Source organism: Dermacentor andersoni, chromosome 7 (assembly GCF_023375885.2).
Source record: "Dermacentor andersoni chromosome 7, qqDerAnde1_hic_scaffold, whole genome shotgun sequence".
NCBI classification, from domain to species: Eukaryota; Metazoa; Arthropoda; class Arachnida; order Ixodida; family Ixodidae; genus Dermacentor; species Dermacentor andersoni.
This window is the reverse complement of record NC_092820.1, coordinates 133,707,359-133,729,504: the sequence shown is the minus strand read 5'-3', so window position 1 is coordinate 133,729,504 and position 22,146 is coordinate 133,707,359. Positions and strand designations below refer to the sequence as shown.

General features: G+C 42.4%; 1 protein-coding gene across 11 annotated transcripts in view; it reads right to left on the bottom strand.

The window, feature by feature from the left end:
- LOC126533798 (monocarboxylate transporter 3-like) overlaps positions 1-22,146 on the bottom strand; it is a 69,436-nt gene extending 47,290 nt beyond the window's left edge. For 4 of the 11 annotated variants that reach the window (XM_055072378.2, XM_055072384.2, XM_055072375.2 and 1 more), the window contains exon 1: positions 250-363. The gene's annotated coding sequence lies outside the window, so the exon portion shown is untranslated. The other 7 variants (XM_055072376.2, XM_055072380.2, XM_055072377.2 and 4 more) reach the window with 5 other exon arrangements.

Below are 22,146 nucleotides of genomic sequence, written 5' to 3'. Positions count from 1 at the left end.
GCACACTATAACGGTCCCAAAACATTAAACGTGGCGAGTGTTAAGGTAAACATAAAAGTCACACTGATGTATACTTACTGACGCGGTTACCGCACAGGTGATGCCACATTGAGACAAAAAAGAAACATTTTACCTGTTTTTAAGAAGACTATTCCATGGAAGTTTTCTTTATCCTTTGCGCCCAAGTTGTCACAATGTGCACTCGTATGCCCGCATTTGCTACCTTTATGTGTTGGCCCCGATACTTACAATGCATTGAAGAAGACGCACAGTGGAGGCATGGGAAGGAGCGTGAACCAGAAAGTCTTTTCGGCTCGAGGACACGGGAGATACAAATATGGTTCAAGAACACGCAATATCAGGTCGTTGTCTTTCACAGAGCGGAGGAAAACATCTCGAGGGACACTCGTGTCCCATCCGCTCTCGCCGATATCGGCACATTGAAGTGGGTCTTTATCGGACGCCGCGAGAGATTAATGTTTCATGCGGGTGTGTAAGCAGTAGAATGAAAATAACTCGTTTACAAAGCACACGGGTTGGAAGCACGTGGCTGATAAAAAAAGTAAGCGGCAGAATTTCGTCTGTTGGTTTGGGGCTTTTGCATCTGCGTAAAAACATGTCAAGTTCCACCTACGTTCGTTACGTATGTGCATGCAGGTGAATACGCTTACGCATGTTTCTTCGTTCTCTTTACAGAAGCAGGGTATTTTCAAGTGTCAGTTCTAGTTTCTCGTGTTTGGTTCTTCTGTTGGAGAGTAAAAAAGATTCAGAAAAAGGTAGGGCGCAGCGCTTGCCTAATATCCTAGGTTATGAAATTTAATCGAATGCTCTGCCCTAATTATTCATGTTCGTATTTGAAAAGAAACGATTGGTATTTTAGAACTATCAAAACTAACGAACTATTTCGCGAAAGCTGAACAATAATCTCTTTTTATTGTTACTCATGTGCTAAACAAAGTATCCCAAACTATCAGTAGTGAGCCAACGACAGGCGTTATCGAAACCATGCACAGAATAAAACGTTGTGCAGCCTATGTTTTTGGTTTCTCTCCTTAGGGCTACATGACAAGCTGCGAATGTTAATCGTGATCTCTAATTTAGGGCCTTTGGTAGTGTAGCGATCTGACAGAATTTTTTTTTTTGGGTGTTAGAACATGTCATGCTTTTTTTTTTTTTTTCTGATGCTTCCGCATCGCAGTGGCTATGGTGTTGGGCTGCTGAGCACGAGGTCGCGGGATCGAATCCCGGCCTCGGCGGCCGCATTTCGATGGGGGCGAAATGCGAAAACACCCGTGTACTTAGATTTAGGTGCACGTTAAAGAACCCCAGGTGGTCAAAATTTCCGGAGTCCTCCACTACGGCGTGCCTCATAATCAGAAAGTGGTTTTGGCACGTTAAACCACATAATTTAATTTTTTTTCCGCATCGCACAAGTCCTTTAACAGCTTGTTATTTTTTTTCTCTAAAACTGCTCATATTTTTTGTAGCCCTTTCTTTCTAACATTCCTGGAGCGGCCATTCGTTTGTCTCCGAAAACTTGCGTGGAACTAGGCTCTAAAGTGGTTCAAAGGCTATTCAGGCTGTTTGTTTTTTTCTTCTTTTTTTCATATTAAAATTAGTGATCATGTCTTGAAAACACTTGTTTTGTTCCTGGTGCATAGTTAGCATTTTTCGCCCTAGTCGTAAATGCCTGGGCAAATATATGCTGCAGTCCTTGACTCTTTGATATTCGATTCGATATTCCAAGGTAAGTATTCGTATTCGTTTGTATTCGAATGATGTGATGGACCGAACCATCATGTCCGGATTGCTACTCCGCGCTGGCAAAGGGGAACGCATGGAAGAAAGCGCGCGAAATTAATAGAAATGGTCGCACGCGCGCACGCACACGTGAAAATAGAATCCAAGTCTATCAACGGTCGAAGTGAGCTGTTGACAGCAGGTAATGCAGCAACGACTTAGTTACCTCCTGCGCCATCAACGGGCATTGCTATGCTCCAACGATCATTGTTTCCGCATATGGAATTGAGTCGAGCCAGGTTAATACTTACGGGGACGGTTCGTCAGTCGTACTATTCCCTCAATCGAATCGTGAAGCGCTTGTGTTTTCCCTGCTTCAGAAACGTAACAGCGCGCATTTGGACGAGGACGTAAACCGAAGAGCAACGATAAGCGAACTCTTTATCGCCTCTTCATTCTATATCAACGTCTGAAATAGCACCGTGTCGTTTCGAATAACGCGTAACCTACTAGGATCATCCTTTAGGTTACTGTTTCCTTCTGGATTTATAAAATGTATATACTTGATTACAACAGAACAACCACTCTTATGTATATATTTACTAAGTGTGACATGCGTTTAGTTTATGTGCATCGCTTTACTTGTCGTTACAGCGTTGGCAGTGGTGTTATGTCATCAATGCACAAATGTGAGTGCACTGGTGAGCTGTTGTTTTTATTTGTTTATTTTTTTGGCGTACGGTGATGATTAAAATCGGAAACAACATATTCAATGATTTCCTCGCCGCACTAGTCATCAGGCGAAACACTGACGGTCGCTCCAATGCGAAAAGAAAGAAAATACTTGCTGAAGGCCGCTTCGAGCCTTAGCGGACAAAGTAGGGCAGCATCGCATCGGTAGATTGTAGATGTGGTGCGCAGGCGGAGAGGAGAGTTCCGCTGGCGCAGACGCGTATTTTGAAAACTGAGCTTGTCACACGCATAGAACGTCGTCGCTCGTGCGAACACTAGGATTCCTGCTGCGGCACGTATCCTTAAAAACATTTTTTTTCGCAGTGACGAGGGTAAAAGCGCCGAATGATATCGTTGCTACCTACCTCTTGCGGTGATGACACCAGTGCAGGTACAGAAGTACATGGGCTTACTCCGTACGATGCATTCCTACGCTCCGACTTGGCATTCGAGATGTTTTGACGTTGAAGCTGTTATCTGACTGGGAGCTCATTCTCTACGCGCGTGTCTTTTCAGGGCTCGCGAAGTAGCGACGTCGCAACCAACGAGATAAAAAGGCCACTAACCGCTGGGTCAACAGAGGAGAAACATAAGATTAGACGGAAAGAAAAAAAAAAACTCGGTAGGCGCACTGCAGAGTGTCCTCATGTTAGAACTAACTCGATTTTTTTTTTTTTTGCTAGCGTTATCCTGTTTATTGCACACACATGATTGGAGGAAACCAGCTAAAGCACGCTGCCTAAGCGGATATAGCCGTGCTTATAGTTTGTGCCAGAACGCAATTGCTTTCATTGTGACGATGACATCGGCAAGGATGTTCTTTTTTGCGAAGCAATTCATTCATAATCTGCAGAAGACTACAGTAATGTTTAACAGTCTCGGAAGAGAACAGCAGTTTACGATAGGTAGCGAGGGTGGGGTGCGTTTGACAGGCATTCTCAGATCATGAACAGCAGGTTGTCCCTGAAGAGAAAAGTGTATAATAGCTGAGTCTTACCAGTACTCACCTACTCGGCAGAAACCTGGAGGCTTACGAACAGGGTTCTACTTAAATTGAGGACGACGCAACGAGCTATAGAAAGAAGAATGATGGGTGTAACGTTAATGGGTAAGAAAAGAGCAGATTGGGTGAGGGAACAAACGCGAGTTAATGACATCTTACTTGAAAACAAGAAAAAGAAATGGGCATGGGCAGGACATATAATGAGGAGGGAAGATAACAGATGTTCATTAAGATGGTTCACCGTGTGCCTACCAAAACTGACAACAACAAAAACATCGTTGCCCGTTTTCTCTCGCGAACAAAAATGTCCGACTTCGTGAGAAAAGCAAGGAAAGCGCTGCTAACTCTAGGTTCCATTGGCATTTTGGTAAGTAAAGAACGCCTCAATACGTGAATGACCATCTAACACCTGAAAATAAGGCCTCTCTTTTCTAAGGCCTTAACTTTAAAGAAATCTAAGAAATGTCAATTCTTGTGGACTGACGACGGCCAAATAAAGGCTCGTCAAACAACTGGCAGCCAGGTTTTTTGGATCGCTACGGAGGCAGACCTTTCTGTGATCACTTAGCTACCTTCTCCTTAGACAAATAGCATCACCAGACAAATTCGCAATGTCATCATGTCTTAAAATAACGAGCTAAATAATTATTTGTCCAATAATCACAAATCTATCATTCATTTCAACACACGAAGCATACGCAGACACTATAATGACTTTTCAACTCTTATTGTGACACTTCAATTCTCATGGTCAATAATTGGGATCTCGGAAACTGGCTAAGTGACCACGAACAGAACCTGTTTTGCGTTCCTAACTAAGAAGCAGAATACTCAAATCGTCCCTACAGCTGTCATGGCGGTGTCGCAATCTGTATTTTAAGTACTCTTACGTACAAAACAAGGCACGACCTTCTCCTCAGCACACGTGACTGTGAATCAGTGTGGGTCGAACATAAAGGTTACTTTATTAATGTGGACAATAAAAATCTAATAATAGGTTGTGTAGATTGCTTGCCTTCATCGTCTGTGGATGATTTCTGCGCCACGCTTCATGACGTGCTGAATATCCTTGCAGACGAGAATAAAAACGTTATAATTATAGGTGATATTAACATTAACCTCGCAGACAGGTCGTCCGCCTACGCCTTACAACATCAAAATTGTTTCAATAGCTTCGGTTACGAATGCTTAATAAAGGTGCCTACGCGGTGCGCTAACTATGTAGATGGTAGAATAATCGATCATGCGCTTTCAACTTTGCTCTCTCCACCAGACGCAGGCATCCTGTTACAAAATCTGACTGATCACTACCAGGTATTTTTGCGCTTTCAGAATAATGAGAACTCTGTCAAAGCCACTTACACAAAGCTGACACTTGACAAAGAAGCTTTTATTTATTCCCTGAGCCAAGCTAATTGATCTTCTATAGCAGATATGAAAAATCCACAAACTGTGCTCTTTATATCTGTGCTAAAATCGTATTTTGACTGCCACACCCGCAAAATCAAACGCAGCAAGAAGTTTGCGTCCCCACAGAATACATGGCTGTCAGATAAGCTTGTAGCCTTGATGCGGAAAAAAGACAATCGGTATAAGAAAACGAAAATAGGAGGTACAAAAGATTTTCCAACTTTCTTGCCATCGAACTTTTATAAAAACAGCTAAAAACTTAATTACGGGGAAAATTTATTAGAATGCGGAAAAGACATCAGTAAGAAATGGAAGATAGTAAAAGATTTTTTAAATAGGCGACACAATCGCGACATTTTCAAGGAAATTATTCATAACGAGAGAGCGTACGCCTCCTCACAAAGCATTGTTGACGCTTTTGCAGAATTTTTTCTTTAGCAGCGATTCCCATATACCCATGCAATATAACCATTTAATGCTAAGCCTACCTGACTCATTCTTTCTTTTTCCAACCACACCACAGGAAATAGAAAACATTATAAGAGATGTAAAAAGAACAAGTCCAGGTCTTGGTAATATGCATTCGAATCACATCAAGCGAATTGCGCACCTAATCTCATAAGTTCTCGCAAGCATCATTAATTTAAAGTTCAAGACTGGAATCTTCCCACAAGAACTAAAACGAGGTAGAATTACTCTTGTGTTTAAAAAGGGTGACCGTGCCTTGATTACTAAATATAGGCCAATATGCATTCTACCCTTCTTTAGCAATATTATTGAATGGCTGGTAGAAAAGCGCCTACCTAAGTACCCATCTAAATTTAATATTCTTTCACCATTCCAATTCGGCTTCCGCAACGGCTATACAATCGAACTTGCTCTTATCGCCTTAACTGAACCATTAAATGTGGCAATCGATAAGGGCATGTATGCTGGATCAGTGTTGGTGAATCTAGCTAAAGCCTTTGATAAAATTAACCACCGCATTTTATCCTTTAAACTTGAATCTATCGGAGTAACAGGTCCTGCTTTAACTTTGATACAAAATTACTTAGAAAATAGTACACGAACAGTTAGAATTAATGGTCTTCTTTCTAAATCAATGATAACAAATGTTGGTGTATCTCATGAAACCATACTTGGCCCACTCTTGTTTTTAATAAATGTTAACGACCTGCCTAATTGCCTGCTTTCCTCGAACTGCATTCTTTATGCAGATGACACGACTATCTTTAAGTCTGACGTTTGTGTAGGGAACCTAGCTTCGAAACTTAATACCGGCTTAAACAACGTGTTAAATTGGTGCAATATTAACCAGCTCAATATAAACTCCTCTTAAACTAAATTTGTTTTATTCACGTCACACCAACGCTCATCCGCATTCATTCCTCCGCTCTACGTTCGTAATAATTTTATCGTGCGCAGTACTTCCTGTAACTACTTAGGTGTAGAATTTGATTCTAACCATAAATTTCATCAACACATAGCGAACGTTATACAGAGGGCACCATATGTAATAAGGCCACATTTAAAAGCTCGCTATGTATATAACGAGAAGACACTGCTCTCTTTATACTACTCATTTATCCATTCACATATAAACTACTGGATTGCATGTTGGGGCAATACGTATCGTTCTAGAATGGTACAAGCATGTACCGCAGGCAATATTTAAATATTAGTGAAAGGTACCGCTTAACCAGATTATATATATATATATATATATATATATATATATATATATATATATATATATATATATATATATATATAATGTGTGTGTGTGTGTGTGTGTGTGTGTGCGTGTGTATGTGTGACACTCAACACATATATGCAACAACACTGCGCAAATAATCATTTGAAAGTGCGGGAATATCTTCAAACGGAAGCTCATTCCAGTCCCTTAATGCCTAAGGAAATTTCAAAACAATATTTATGCATTTTCCGACTACGGTCTCTTCGTTTGGAGACGCGTGGTGACGGTCAACTACACTTTTTCTACCCAATCCTGTTTGAGAATGGTATATGTTTCCGATATATTTTCCGTTTCAGCTTACACTCGGGAGCAGTGATATCAAGTGTTTCAGCACAATTTCCTATTACAAATCTAAGTCTAATAACTAACCACTCTAAGCGTCTCAGCTAACTCACTAAAACACATGCATGTTCGTGTATCGAGCTACGTGTGGGAAATACAGCAGTTCGAGATTTCCGGTTAGTCGACAAACATTCTCGTGCAGGAAGCCTAAACTTGACTCATATTTCTAACATGTCTGGACACGCGCTCGCCAGTAGCTCATACAGTTTATGTGTATAAAGGAGAATAGAATAGTTAAATCTTGTTGCACCTGCTATGAAAATGTGACACGGTGCCATTACTAACCACAACAGCTGTACCTTTGGAGACCACATAGAGAACTTCACTGAAACACCGCCTCCCAACGACAGACACTCTCTCGTCTTTCTGAAACTGTAGCACTGAGGTACAGAAAATGTGATTTGACTGAATGACGGCGGAAATGCGTTGGATCTTTTTTCAGGCGTTAACCACGTATATTTCTAGTCAGCGAGCACTGTGTGCGCTGTTTCTTTCGGACGCAAATAGTTGCTATATGATATTAGTCCCGCTTCAAGCACTTTGAAGTACCATCTTGGGACAGGGAAGCTAGTGAAAGCATACACTTTGTCGGCATGCGGGCATCCATGGCCTGATAAAGAGAGCATCGGTTTGTTGCGCGGGGGATCCTTGTTTTAAATCCATCACCGGGTACTTGTGATTCATTTATATTTTTGAATTGACGAGACAGATGCCAATTAGTCAAATGTATGGGAAGTACACCAAACAACCTGCGCAATGAAATCGTGTTTGAACCAGAAACTGACGCCATTTATTATGCATGGAGGATAGGCTGCAGAACGTATACTTTCAGTGGCGTCTGAGGTTCGAAGCCATTCAGGAAGAAGCTGTGTAGGCATCTTAATGCCACAGTCGCGTTATACAAAGCGTGGCTTGGGGACGAAGTGCTCTTGTAGGTTATCGCGCTCTGTCGTGTCGCCTCCTTCCTTCCTTTCTTTTTGTGAAGAGCACTCGAAATAAGGCTTTTGTTTTCATAAAATTATCTTATTGTCGCTTCATGTCTAAAACATATCTGGCAGATTCTTTTGTACGACTGGCATTAAGGATTTGAGTTCGGCAAGACTTCACTTACCAACAAGAAATGGTCTTGTGAGCAGGACGACGCTAGTCCAGAAGGACACGCCACCAAGCAAAAGTGGCATTCGGTCGATTCCAAAGTCTTTAACGAGAAAAGGCACGAGCAGAGTGATCCTCAATCCGTTACTGACACCAAATAGCGCAGAGGAAGCCAGCATAAGCGCGAAATTCTCTAACCACACGAAGAGTTCTAGCGCCAAGATTTGGAGAATGTATCCGATCAGCATAACGCTCTCTAAAGATAAAAAACCAAAGTCGATTATCAGGCCGCTTAAGGGCCTCGCCACAATGCCTGTCACTGCGAAGGCGTTCAGGAAAAAGACGCCGCTGGATGGAGGGATCCTTCAGTCCACGGCAATGTCTACAGAAAGCAAAAGAAATGTCGACATTCCTAGCCCGATGACAGCGAAGGATATCGCACTGACGGCGAATGGCACGCTGGCGAACTGTCTCACAATCAGAGTAAAACTTGGGTAGGCTGTGCTGTCCTTGCCTACTAATTTCTTCCTTGACGAGACTAATGGGACGGTCTTGAGGCCGGAGTCGTCGTTCTGACGGAGTCGTACCTCTGAGAACTTTGTTCGGTGCATTGTGCCGTTTGGCATTTCGGCGTCACCGGGAACGTACCCATTCCGCGTGTTACCTCCAGGCAGGAGATGATTATTCGGGATGTTCTCCTCCTTGATAAGACTGTGCACCGTTTCGCTCACAGAACGCTTTTTCGGTTTTGTCCACTCGGGACTTTGGACGGCGAGAACTGGAGGAAATGCGTTTAGAACCATGCCACCGAGTAAGAGGAAGGTGCCGTAGGCCCCGTAAGTTACTCGAAGTAGCTCAGCCAAGGGTGGCAAGTACGCGCTGTTGATACACATGGCCGTGTCAATTACGTTGCACGCTGTTGCACGGCGTTTCTCGAAGTGCTGGGACACGGTGACGGTAACGGCAACGTGAACGCCACACACCGCTGTTCCTAAAGAAAGAAATAACATACAATATGGGTGGATTAGATTAGCGGCCTTGATACCTAAGGAAAGCAGTAATATTTCATTCACAGTCCGTTCAGTCACTCCGCGCTACCGCCTCACACATGCGAGTTTGTGAAGTTAAAAATACTTAGGACTCTTTTAGCTATGGCAATGATTTGGTATGAATTTACACTTAAAAGCATATTTACAGCATAATGTTTTAAAAAAGCCAGTACAAACAAGGAAATAAAGGCAAGTATTCGTACAAAGGTGCCGTGTTTTTAATTCAACTCTTACAGCGTTCCATGCAATACGTTAGTAGTTTATCTCTGTAGCTGTAGATGAGGTACATGACGCCATGAGGTAGACGTCTTGTGGTAACGAGCTTCTTACCTCTCGCATCATTCGAAGTGACGTCATATTAATGTAAAAGCAGCAGCCACAGTATGAACAAAAGTTAGCGCTGCTTAAAAGATTATGAGGTAGCTGAGTGTGCAGTGCGGTAGTGTGCACTTTTGTTGTAGGTCTTTCCATTTCGCAAGATTTAGTCTTTTTTTTTTGTGCTTTTGTGCGGCTGCTTGTTGTGCTCGACTTGTTTTCTAATGTTCACGTATTTGTTTGGTTTCATTGTACATTGCTTATCTTCGTTATTTTCGTAATGCAGAAAGAATACATTTGATTTGTATGGATTAAGATGTTCTAATAATGCGTTGGCTGGCATGTGCTCGGAATGTGTTCTCGAGGCATGTTTTTAGAAAAACCTGCTCTTGTGTTGTATAGGCCGAGCTACTTGGACCAGATTTATGGCTCACAATATATGTAAATAAAAAAATTAAAAAATACCATAACAAGTAAGATATAAATACAAGGTGCCAAAGAAGCGCCGGCAGGAGGAAAACAAGAAGGTACAGAAGTCAGTATGCACATTGTACTTTGTAACTAATGAAACATTGAAACTATACCCTTCCTTCAGTGGATAACATCTCATGTTATATCAATGTTTGAACGACACCATCTGCCTTTTCATAGCACTGTCGTCACCGCTCCTTGTATTTTGTTCGTTTCTCTTCATTTACTCAGATAAGTTAGTCATATATGCGTTGATCAATTGAACATTATTTAGACCACTTGCTCAGCGCAATCAGTACGCTAACAATTCTAAGTAGGCTACCAATTCCGTCCCACGGCAATTGCCATCTTTTTGTAAATATCTCGGTAATTTTGTGCAATAATTTCGTATGTACATTAAAACAATTTGGCCTAAGATTTTATTATCTTTTTACATGTGGTTCATGTAAAACTGGTAGCATTAAAACTGAGATTGCTCCACACATTTTGTTGCTGGAAAGTCAGTCAAGCAAATGAAAAAAAGACCCAATGAGGCGCAGGAAACCGAATATCTAGAGCGACTGTCCTACTATTTTGTACGACGTTCTATATAAAACAATGACGTTTAAAAGCAGCTACGAAACATTAGCGCATAAAAATACTGCTGTGTTTTTCACGCATTGGCGCGCGAAAGATTGCCATGGAAAAGGGCCAGAAACATATAGAGTCACCGCAAGTACGCAAGACGCAGAAAGAGTATTAGGCTTGCGTTGGGGGACCCGGTACTTCTCGAATAGACTGCTCCCTCCAACTTGTCCCACAATACTTGTGCCAATAAACACGGTGCCACTCCGTGAAGGGACCGCTGCCGCATTGGAAGAAATCGGAATTGAGGACCACGTGCTAATATTTGCCCTTATGTACATCTCACGTTAACCAGAAAGATTGAACATTAAGTGGCCGCTGTTTCCTAAGTCGGTTGTTGATTCGAGAGCTCTAGCAATAAGTTTGGAAATTTTTGGCCGGACTTCAATCTCCTTGGCAGACGACAGCAAATAAGTTAGTCGACACAAGTAAGCGCAATATTATTGTCCTAGTCATGTTTGTCTGTTAGTCAATTTTATTTAAATTGCATAATGTGTGTCGAAAGCAATTCTTTATTGTCGTTTATTTAATTAATTTTACTAGCTTTTTTTACTAAGTCTCAATGGCGCCACAAACACGAGACGCTACTAGAGAGCGCAAACCTCTGCTCCAAAGTTCATAACTTTTACATTACCCAAAGCTGGCGTACGCAAAGTTCCTTGGAAAGCCAAGCATTTGACGACCTTTTTCTCAACCCTTTTAATATGAATAGCAATCTTTGCCTCTTTCGTCCTCTGTTTTCGCGGTCGGTGGCTGTCGGTGGTCCGCGATTAATGGCCGATGGTTGGACTAGCGAGAGAAATGAAGCGAAGGATGGGCGTGTGCTCTCGCGCGACCGTGGTCCGGGGAGGTCCGGGCCAGATGCCGGTGGGAAGAGGGGAAGGGAGACTCGCGCGCGTGGTTTCTTTCTTTCGTTCGTTCGTTTGTTCGGAAAATTTAGGTTAGATTTGCAGTCGTCTTTTATGGTTTCGGCACATTTATTTTTCTTAGGTTGCGCTTACGAGTAATTTGAGCACGTTTCAATAAATGTTAAAGTATTGTACAATAATTTATGGGTTTTAGAAAATTCGCGGCTCATTAATCACGTCTACTTCAAGCGCCTTTCCTTGTACTTTCTTTTAATTCTTTGCTGCTTTAACCCACGTTTTGTACACATCTTTTTTTTTTTTCTTTTTAGAACCTAGAGTCCCGTTGCAGTCATTGATTTTGACACCCTCGTCTGTATACTATTTGTTATTTGCTCAATGTTTTGTGAATAAAGAATAAACTGAAATTGAAACTGAAGTCACTGGGGTGGTCTTAGTAATGCTGCACCATATTCATCGCACGGGGCAGCACTTGTGTCATCGTTCACAACGATCATGGTACTTCGACTTTTCTTGTGAAAGGAAGACATAGTAATGGCTAGGCTGGTTTCCGATACGTGTGATTAGCCAAAGTTTTCTTCTTTATTACAACACTAGAATGGCAAAGAAACTAATGAGTTAAGGGATATACTAACTGGAAGCCGCCCATGTCCATTTATTTGGAACATTTGTATGTGCCAGTTGAGGCACTGGTAATAGTGAGAGAATATGAAGACAGGAATTATGGGCTACCTCATAACTGGGAAAGGGGAAGACGAACTCGAAAGGTGAAAAATAATGATTCGAAAGACAGAGGATTGGCGAAAGGGACTGAGAGAGGGAGAGAGAAATGGAAAGCGATATGTAGGGAGCCTAACGAGCGAAGTGCTTGATTGGCTAAGGTGCTCTTTAGCGGGAGAGAGGGTGAAGCATGTATCAGAAGAAACTAAGGTAAGAAAAATGAGAAAGTGGCGAGTAAACAATGAAGAATACCCACCGTGGTAGCTCAGTGGTTATGGTGTTGGGCTGCTGAGCACGAGATCGCGGGATGAAATCCCAGCCACGGCGGCCGCATTTCGATGGGGGCGAAATGCGAAAACACCCGTGGTACTTAGATTTAGGTGCACGTTAAAAAACCCCATGTGGTCAAAATTTCTGGAGGCCTCCGCCACGGCGTGCCTCATAATCAGAAAGTGGTTTTCGTATGTAAAAACACATAATTTAATTTTAATTAAACAGTGAAGAATAAAATGGAAAAGATGAAATGCGGTCAAAAGTGACGAAGTAAAAATGACCATAACTTACAAAACTGCTTGCGGCACTGGGCAGCTCAATTCCGGAGAGAGCTCATGAAGTGCGACAAAGGGGCGTTGCTGTGACGTTACGCTAGAATGCAACGCGCATAATGGTGCGTGCTTCATTCTACACTCACAGCCAGGATAGTCTTGAGCTAATTTTTACGTGATATTCCCTAATTGTGTATTTGTGTTTAAAGTGAATGTCAAAAGAAAAGATAAGGGCTCGCTCACCGTAGACTATTCCAAAGAGAAGATTTAAAGCGAATATGGTGTCAGCGAAGAAACAAGCGCAGACTGAAGCGCCTGCTGTCAAGCTCGACACGAGCAACACGACTTGACAGGAGCATCGGCCATGACCGGACCTAGAAAGAATAGCTTTCAGAGAAGTTACCCACATCATAAACCTTCACTATAGCTATTCTTGGCAAGGAATATCTGCCAATGCTCCCGCAAATGTCCTCACTCCGTCTCCATTAGCAACAATACTCTCAAATGAGGAGTCATCTAAGGACACTGCCTCCCTTCTGAAATGTGGGAATGCGCCAGGGTAGCCGGCAAATGGACACCACAGACTCTACGAAGTGCGAACGTTTGCGTGTTTAACATAGTCGGCAAACTCATGAACTTCTCTCAATGTACAGTACTCGCGAAAACAAAACACGATAGCTAGACCCGTGCGACAGTCGCAGCAGTCGGGTTTACGGTTAACACGCAATCCGCTCAACTGCGACCAGAGGCAGAAGTCCTGCTTCAAAGAACGCGTTCACCTTGGCGGTATAACGCAGTGTAATAACTTTCTTGCACGGGCGCTCACGAGCGGTACTGCACGTATCAGCAGCCAGACGCTTCGACTCTCGCGTTTCATTCCGGGGACTACTGTATAAGCTGAAATAACGTGATAGTGCAACACTCTGTCCAGATTACTTATCATATTGTGATATGTGTGAATGAGAGATCGCTTCAACGCACCTGCCAAGAAAGCCAGGCTGTTGGTCAGCACAAGTGGCCACGGCGCTTCCTGCCTGCTCACATCGTATGTCTGAACGATGCCATAGAAGAGCACACCCACCGAATGCTGGGCAGTCATCACCATCGTCAAGGATATGCTCAGGAATGCCGCCGTCACCCAGCTGCGTTTCGAGTCCAGCCCGAACGATGGGTGGCTCTTCAAGGAGTCCAAAGTCAGCGCCATGGATCCACTACTTGCTGTACACCGTAGCTGAGATGTTGGTTATTGGTAAGATGGATGCGTGTTAAAAAAATTGATGCTGCGTTACAACCAGCGTTTGATTTCTTTTCTGGCGAGAGATGCCCCACGCGTTCTGGCCGCAAAAATATTTTGCGCGTTTTATTTAATTCGAATCTGGCAGTTTGTTTTTACTGCATTATTCGTCATCGGTCTGTTAAGGCCCGTTCCTTTGTTAATCTCCCACGCTTGCTGGTAGCATATGAACATGCAGGAGTCTGAATGTTCTCGACCATTCGCTTTGTTATTTGTGTGTGGTTTCAGCATAGATGTATCCCCTGTTTGACTTCTTCCCCTCTTTGCATCTTATGTAACCAGTCCTGCCATCTTTTTCAAAATCTAGCAGATAAATCTTATAAATGAACAAAATAAACGTCAAAGAGCGTACCGAGCGGTGCCACTAGCCATTAATTCTGTTATCTCGAGCATCGGTGCTGTAAATCTTTCATTTCAATGGTTCGAACAAACATTATTCGTTAATTTCGAATGTAATTAGAAGCAGTGCACCCCCTGAGAGCCAGTGTGTTATCTTCATTCAGAAACTGAACTGGGGCACTTGAACAAGTACTGAAAAGATAGCAGTCGCGCAACCACAAACTGATCGGGATCTGATATTACTGTCTTCAGCAGCTCGTTCTAATAAAGCCACCTTAACTTTAATAATACATTTCAGAGGACCACGCATTTTGTAACACATAATACTACAAACTGTGAACGATATTATCCAGGTGCTTTTTCATAGGAAGAGCTTAAGGTAAATGCCTGACTGCACATTTTTAAAGATTTATGAGCCAATCTTTAGAAGGAGCAGTATTAGGATGTTCATGACTCTTCTCGATAGATAGAAATGAGCGCTGGTGTTCTTTGTGTAAACATGAAATCTTCACTATACGCTTGCGTTTGGGGGTGTACTTTCTAAAGTTTATTTATTTTAATGACCCCAATTTATTGTGTATAAAGACAGAGTATATCCTAACGTTTGCAAGGTTTAGAAAACCATGAGCCCTTGCTTATTCCTACTAATAAAGCATCAATTTTAGATAAGATCACATAATTGCAACTGTTTGTGAGAGTGGATGAACACTTTATCTTTCCTTTATTGTACTGCTTGGGGACTGATGAGTATTCGTTAGCTGATTATCTAGGGACCTGTTGAGCACCTTTGTTGTATTACGTACTCTGTTAGGAGTGTTGTAGTAAAATGAAATTGAACTTGGTACAGCAAATACATTGCATATATTATCATTTCGATATCTCTGTTGTTTCCTATAAAACAGTAAACATAAATAAAATAAATTACAAATTTATTAAAAATAAAATATATCAATATAAACAGTAACTACTTAGAAAGAAGTATTCCAATGAGCAGCACTTGTCATTGGGCTTATTGGTGCATACTCAGTAAATACATAGGGACAACACCTGGTACACGGAAGAAGATAGACGACACGCCGAGCGCTGTAGTTAGTATTCATAAGATCCACTCACAGATTGTTACAAGTTTAGCAGAATATTTTGTTGCGTACGGAATCGCCAAAACTAAACTACCGAAACAGCACCCAGCAGCAGTGGTCGCGATAAAAGTGGTCATATCTGCACTGGATGGCACGGAATGTGTATTACATCTTTCAGGAATGTCACTACAGTGATTATATAGAAGTAAAAAAAAAGATGCAATCCAGAAATAGGGAATGGTATTATCATTGTATGCGACCACACGGTAGATGTAGTCATCTACGCTGCAAAAAAGAAACTGAATTGAGGGGAAAAGTAACACGAACCTGTGCTCGCATAATTGCAAAGCTAACTACGTGAGAAAATCGACTTTCTCTTCTACTTGAAGCTATAAGTTCGGTTTTGTTCTTATGACACCGTATCAAGTAAAGCGCTGGTGAAGACGGCATAAAGAACGAGAGCTCTTGATAAATCATCCTTTTTTGTCCAAGTCTTTTCAAGGACTTTGTGCGTACTATTATGTATCGAACACTCGGCTGATCGGGAGGGATCATAAAATGGGATATACGCTGAGGAAGCGTATTAAGAAATACTTTAAGCTAGACCACCTTACCGGAACAGTGTTCGTAAAGAGATTGCAAAAGATGAGTGTTGGTTTATATGCTGCTGGGAGCACGTGACGTATGGTGCGAGATTATATTATGGTATGCTGAACTTTATTCAGGTCCTGAAGATCAGTCTTTAGGTTGACGCAGGTGGCTACCACGTCGGGACTGTAAAGTTTAACTTTAATGCCGTATCACGGACCTTCCGAACGGCCTTTACCTTATCTACAAGAGCTCCGCTATGAAGGACTCATCTCCACCAACCTCTTTTCTTGTCATAGTCTGTGAAAGTTACAGCACACTGTCAAAGCGTATGATCCAGAGTAATTACACCATTACACTTCTCGCACGTGATTGGTACCTCTCCTTCTGGATATTGCTTGTTAATAAAGTTTGGACTCGGATAAGTTCTTGTCTGTAACAATCTAGGAGTCGCCGCTTGAGCTCTATTGACCTTAGCGTGTGGCCCTGCGAATTCCCTTCTGTTCATGTAGTAACGCTTCCTGATTTTATTATATGAAAGCAATTGGTCCCTATTCTCCTCATGAATATTATTATGGTCCTCGTCGCGTACTGCACGCATAGTATGTCCTCGTCCAGATGCGTTAGCCGTCTCGTTGAAATTCTTCCCAGATGGATAGACAGACCTCATGTGTGCCGGAAACGAGCGGATTTCGATCCCTTGGCTGTCTATCTCACCGATCAGCTGGGCAGCCCTTTTGGTTACAAAGCCTTTGGTAAAGGGTCCAATAGCATCTTATAGTTACTTCAAATTCGGACCCACTTATTATTCTTCAAAGCGAACGCTATCGTTAGTTCTTTCGCGACTGTCATGTTTTAACTTGTGATCCTTATAGCATCCCGAGCCAGACCATCTGCATCTACCACTATTGCCGTAACGGCTTTCTTTCCGCTGACTCATGCTGCATCTACAAAAGCAGCATGCTCTCTGTCGTGTTCTATTTCTTGCAGGCGAGATTTGGCCCTAGCCTTTATTCTTTCCAGGTTGTGTGCCAGGTGCATATTTCTGGGGAAACGAGTCGTGTTGATTATCTCTCTTACGCTATCTTTTATTTCTACTGTGTCTACACCTGAAAGTTTGGATTCGGATGAGTACCGCCTTACCTCTTCGAGTATCGCTCTTCCTGACCTTGTTCCAGAGAGCCTCTCTCTGCGGCCAACTTCCTGAGCTTCAATTATCTCGGTTATTGGGTTGAGGAGCCCAAGTTTCATTAATTATCATCCGGCGTGTTAAGCGGTGACCCTACTGTTCTTTTGACAAGCCTTGTAATAATCTGTTCAACTTGTTTATCTCTGTCTGGCCATCTTCGCATCCCAGCTACATATGAGAAGCGACACAAGGTGAAAGTGTGGACCAGTCTCATGACGCTCTCCTCTCCCAACCCTCTGTGTCTGTTAGTGATTCTCCTCAGCAATCTTATTACCTCTTCAGTCTTGCTTGTGATGTTTTGTATTGTTATTGCGTTTGTACCATTTGCCTTCAGGAATAACCATAAGACTCTATTGGATACTACTTGCTTTATAGGTTTGCCTGCCTTCGTGGTTAGTACTAACCTGAGTTTTCCCACGCGCACATATCCCCTCGGTTTTCTACCCCTCCCCCTGTAATGGACTACTAGGAGTTCAGACTTATCAGCAGAGCATTTGAGTCTCATGTCGTCTAAAATGGACTCTACCTCATAAATGCTCTTCTGAAGTCGGCTTTCCGCCTATTTGATATTTCCTTCAGCGGTCCATCTAGTCACATCGTCTGCATTATTGTCAAAGTGAATGCCGTCTATCTGTTTTAATCCTTTTGCCATTTTTGAAATGGCCAGGTTGAAAAGCACATGTGACAAGACCGACGCTTTTGGCGTCGCTCTGTCACCGAGGTCCAACTTCTCTGATTTAATATCCCCGAATCTAATGGGAGCTGAACGATTGCCAAGAAAGGTTTTAACGATTTCATAGACTTTTCCGCCCGATGCTAGTTCAGAAATGCCTTCATGTTTTGCTCTATGCTTAATTCTGTCGAAAGCTTTTTCGACTTACGACCCCAAGACAGCTCGAGTGTCCTTTGGTTTGGCTGAGAGAAGTTGATGTTTGATTAACAACATGGCGTCCTGTGTGGACAGGTCCGGTCTAACCAATCAGATCATATGGTAAGATGTCATTGTCCTCCACATATTTCATTAAGTTGTTCAATATGACATACTCCATTGTCTTCCCTTGAACAGATGGTAATGAAATTGGCCTGAGGTTATCCAAGTAGAGTTGTTTGCCCGGCTTTGGTATTATAATCATACTTGCCGTCCTCCATTGTTCTGGATATAGATAATCTTTCCATAATTCATTTTTATATGTGGTCAGGTATTTTATTTATTTGTTTCTTACATACTGCTAGCCTCCATTTGGAGGCTGTTGCAGGAGATGGGAAAATACATTGCATCAAAATAAGAATGACAAACTTATACACTTGTTAGTATTGTAGTTTACAAGAAGACGTAGTTGTGCAATACAATAAAAGGGTGTGACCTTCCTGATTCAGCCCTTAAAGGTTAATGAACAGAAATACAGAAGCATAAGGTAAACAACAAAAACTACATCAAAACCAATTAGAGAAAAAATGCGGTGTCTCTAGGCGATACTGGTAAATCAAGATGCGCACTCATAGACATATCTTTCAGCATAGGGAGGAAATCGTCAGGTGAGCAAATTATAATATCACTAGGCAATGAATTCCAGTCTCTGATTGTCTGGGGAAAGAAAGAATACCTGAATCTGTCAGTGTGGAACCTGTATTCAAATAAATGTTTATTATGTTTAGTTCTAGTGTTTCGCTGTTCAGTGAAAGACACATATACACCACTGTTTAATTTGTAGCCCCCGTTAAGGAGGTGGAGCAGAAACTTGAGGCGTATAAATTTTGCACGCTTGTACATAGTCGGGAGGCAAGCTTTATCAAGGAGTTTTGTCAGAGAATCATTACGGTTGTACCGTAATGATAGATTAAACACGCTTGTACGCTTGTACATAGTCGGGAGGCAAGCTTTATCAAGGAGTTTTGTCAGAGAATCATTACGATTGTACCGTAATGATAGATTAAACAGAACGCAAACGGCGCACAAACAATAAAAATCATCGAACGGCCAAAGCAGAGAATACATGTGTGGCTGAATGCCAGTCTCCCACTCAAAGACAGTGTGACCTTCCTTCCAGTAAATATAAACGTTTTGCGCATTTTTATACAAAACAATGTGACGCTGAAGGGCAATATATGATGAATACACTGTTGTCAGCGCGTTTCATTACAACATAATCATGCGTAATACTTAGTGGCGAAGCGTCGCTCTATGCATTTCTGTGTATAGCCACCGCCACCGATCGCCTACCCACGCTAACGCTCCGACGGTTCTGCCACTTGTAGCTCAATCTCGCGGTGAATACGATCCGTGCGAATAATAAAAAAAAAAAAAACGTTATTCCCCCTCAAAACGCATCCACACGGTTTAACGGTCCCAAAAGATATTAAACGAGTATGGCGAGTTTGACCCCGATTTGTACTTACTGACGCGTTTACCGCACAGCTAACGCTACATTGAGAAACATTCTTTTAACCTATATTTAAGAAGACTATTCTAAGGAAGTTTTCTTTGCCCTTTGCGGCCAAGTTGTCACAATGTGCACTTGTATGCCCGCATTTGCTACCTTTATGTGTTGGCCCCGATACTTACAATGCATTGAAGAAGACGCCCAACGGAAGCATGGAAGGAGCGTGAACCAGAAAGTCTTTTCGGCTCGAGGACACGGGAGATACAAATATGGTTCAAGATCACGCAAAATCAGGTCGTTGTCTTTGATAGGGCGGAGGAAAACATCTCGAGGGACACTCGTGTCCCATCCGCTCTCGCTGATATCGGCACATTGAAGTGGGCCATTATCGGACGCCGATAAAGTGGGTTTCAAGCGGGTGTTTAAGCCGTAGATTGAAAATAACTCGTTTACAAAGCACACCGGTAGGAAGGACGTGATGGATAAAAAAATAAGTGGCAGAACTTCGTCTGTTGGCTTGGTGTTTTTTTGTATCCGCGTAAAGTAACATCAAGTTGCACTTACGCTCGTTACGTATGTGCATGCAGGTGAATACGGTCACGTATGTCTTGTCTTTCTGTTTTCCGAAGTAGGATATTTCGAGCGTCAGTTCTAGCTTCTCGTGTTTGGTTCTTCTGTTGAGCACTAAGAAAGATAATAGAAAGCTAAGGTGCAGTGATTGGGTAAGATTTTACGTTTTAATATGAATCGAATGCTCTACACGAATTATTCATGTTCGTATTTGACAAGAAACGATTGTTATTTTAGAATTTTCCAAACTAACAAAATATTTCGCAATAGCTGAAGAAAAAAGTCTGTTTACTGTTAGTAATGTGCTAAACAAGGTATCCCAAGCTATCAGTAGTGAGGCAATGACAGACGTTATCGAAACCATGCACGCAATAAAAAGTAATGCAGCCTTTATTTTTGGTTTTTCTCCGGAAGCCTACATGACAAGATGTGATTGTTAGTCGTGGTCGGTAATTTAGTGCCTTTGGTAGTGTAGCGATCTAGCAGGTTTATATTTTTTGGCGCTAGAACATGTGATGCTTTTTTTTCTGATGCTTATGCAGCGCACAAGTCCTTGAACAGCTTGTTATTTTTTTCTCCAAGACTGCTCACGATTTTCTGTAGCCATTTCTTTCTAATATCCATGGAGCGGCCATTTTTTTCCCTCCGAAAGCTTGCTTGCAACCAGGAACTAATGTTGTTGAAAGGCTTTTCTGGCAGTTTTCTTTTTTTTCTTTTTTTCATATAACCATTAGTGATTCTGTCTGGCAAGTACTTGCTTTGTTCCTAGTACATAGTTTGCTTTTTTCGCCCTATTCCTGAATGCCTGGGGCAAATGTACGCTTTAGTATTTGATTATTAGATATTCGATTGTATATTCGATGTTAACTATTCGTATTTGTTTGCATTCAAAAGGTTCGATTTTCGTGATCCTCTTGTAGGTAAGTTAAGCCAAACCACATCTGGTTCGCTCCTCCGCGCTGGCAAAGGGGAACGCATGGAACAATGCGCGCGGGATAAATGGAAGTGGTTGCACGCATGCACGTACACGAGAAAATACAATCCAAGTCTATGAACGGTCGGAGTGAGCTGCTGACAGGAGGTAATGCAGTAATGACTTGGTTACCTCTGCGTCATCAACGGGTGTTGCTATTCTCCAACGATCATTGCTTCCGAATATGGAATTTAGTCCAGTCCGGTTAATACTGACAGGGACGGTTCCTCAGTCGCACAAATTATTCTGTCGATTCGGGAAGTGCTTGTGTTTTCCCTGCTTCAGAAACGTAACAGCGCGAATTTGGGTGAGGACATAAACCGAAGAGCACCGACAAGCGCGCTCTTTGTCACCTCTTCATTTTATATCAGCGTATGAAATACCACTGTGTCGTTTCGAATAATGCGTAACCTACTAGGAGCATCCTTTAGGTTACTTTGTTTTCTTCCTGATTTATGAAATGCATAACTTGCTTGTAACATAACAACTACACTTATGTACGTATTTACAAAGTGTGTCATGCTCTCAGTATATGCGCTTCGCTTTACTTGGTGTTACAGTGTTGGCAGTGGTGCCATGTCATCAATGTATGAATCTGAGTTAACTCGCGAGCTGTGGTTTTTTTTCTTTGGGCACACTGTTATGACGACAGTCGGAGACGACATGTTCAATGATTTCCTCGCGACACTAGTCATCAGGCGAAGCACTGACGGCCGGTCCAATGCGAAAAGAAAGAAAATACTTGCTGAAGGCCGCCTCGTGCCTTAGCCGACAAAGTAGGGCAGCATCGCATCGGTAGCGTATGGAAGCGGTGCGCAGGCGGAGAGGAGAGTTCCGCTGGTGCAGACGGTTATATTGAAAACTGAGCTTGTCCCACACATAGAACGTCATCTCTAGTGCGAACACTCGGATTCCTGCTGCTGCACGTATCCTTAAACACATTTTTTTTTCGCAGTGGCTAGGGTAAACGCGCCAAATGATATGATTGTTACCTACCTCTTGCGGTGATGAAACTTGTGCAGGTACCCAACTACATGGGCATACTCCGTACGGTGCTCACCTATG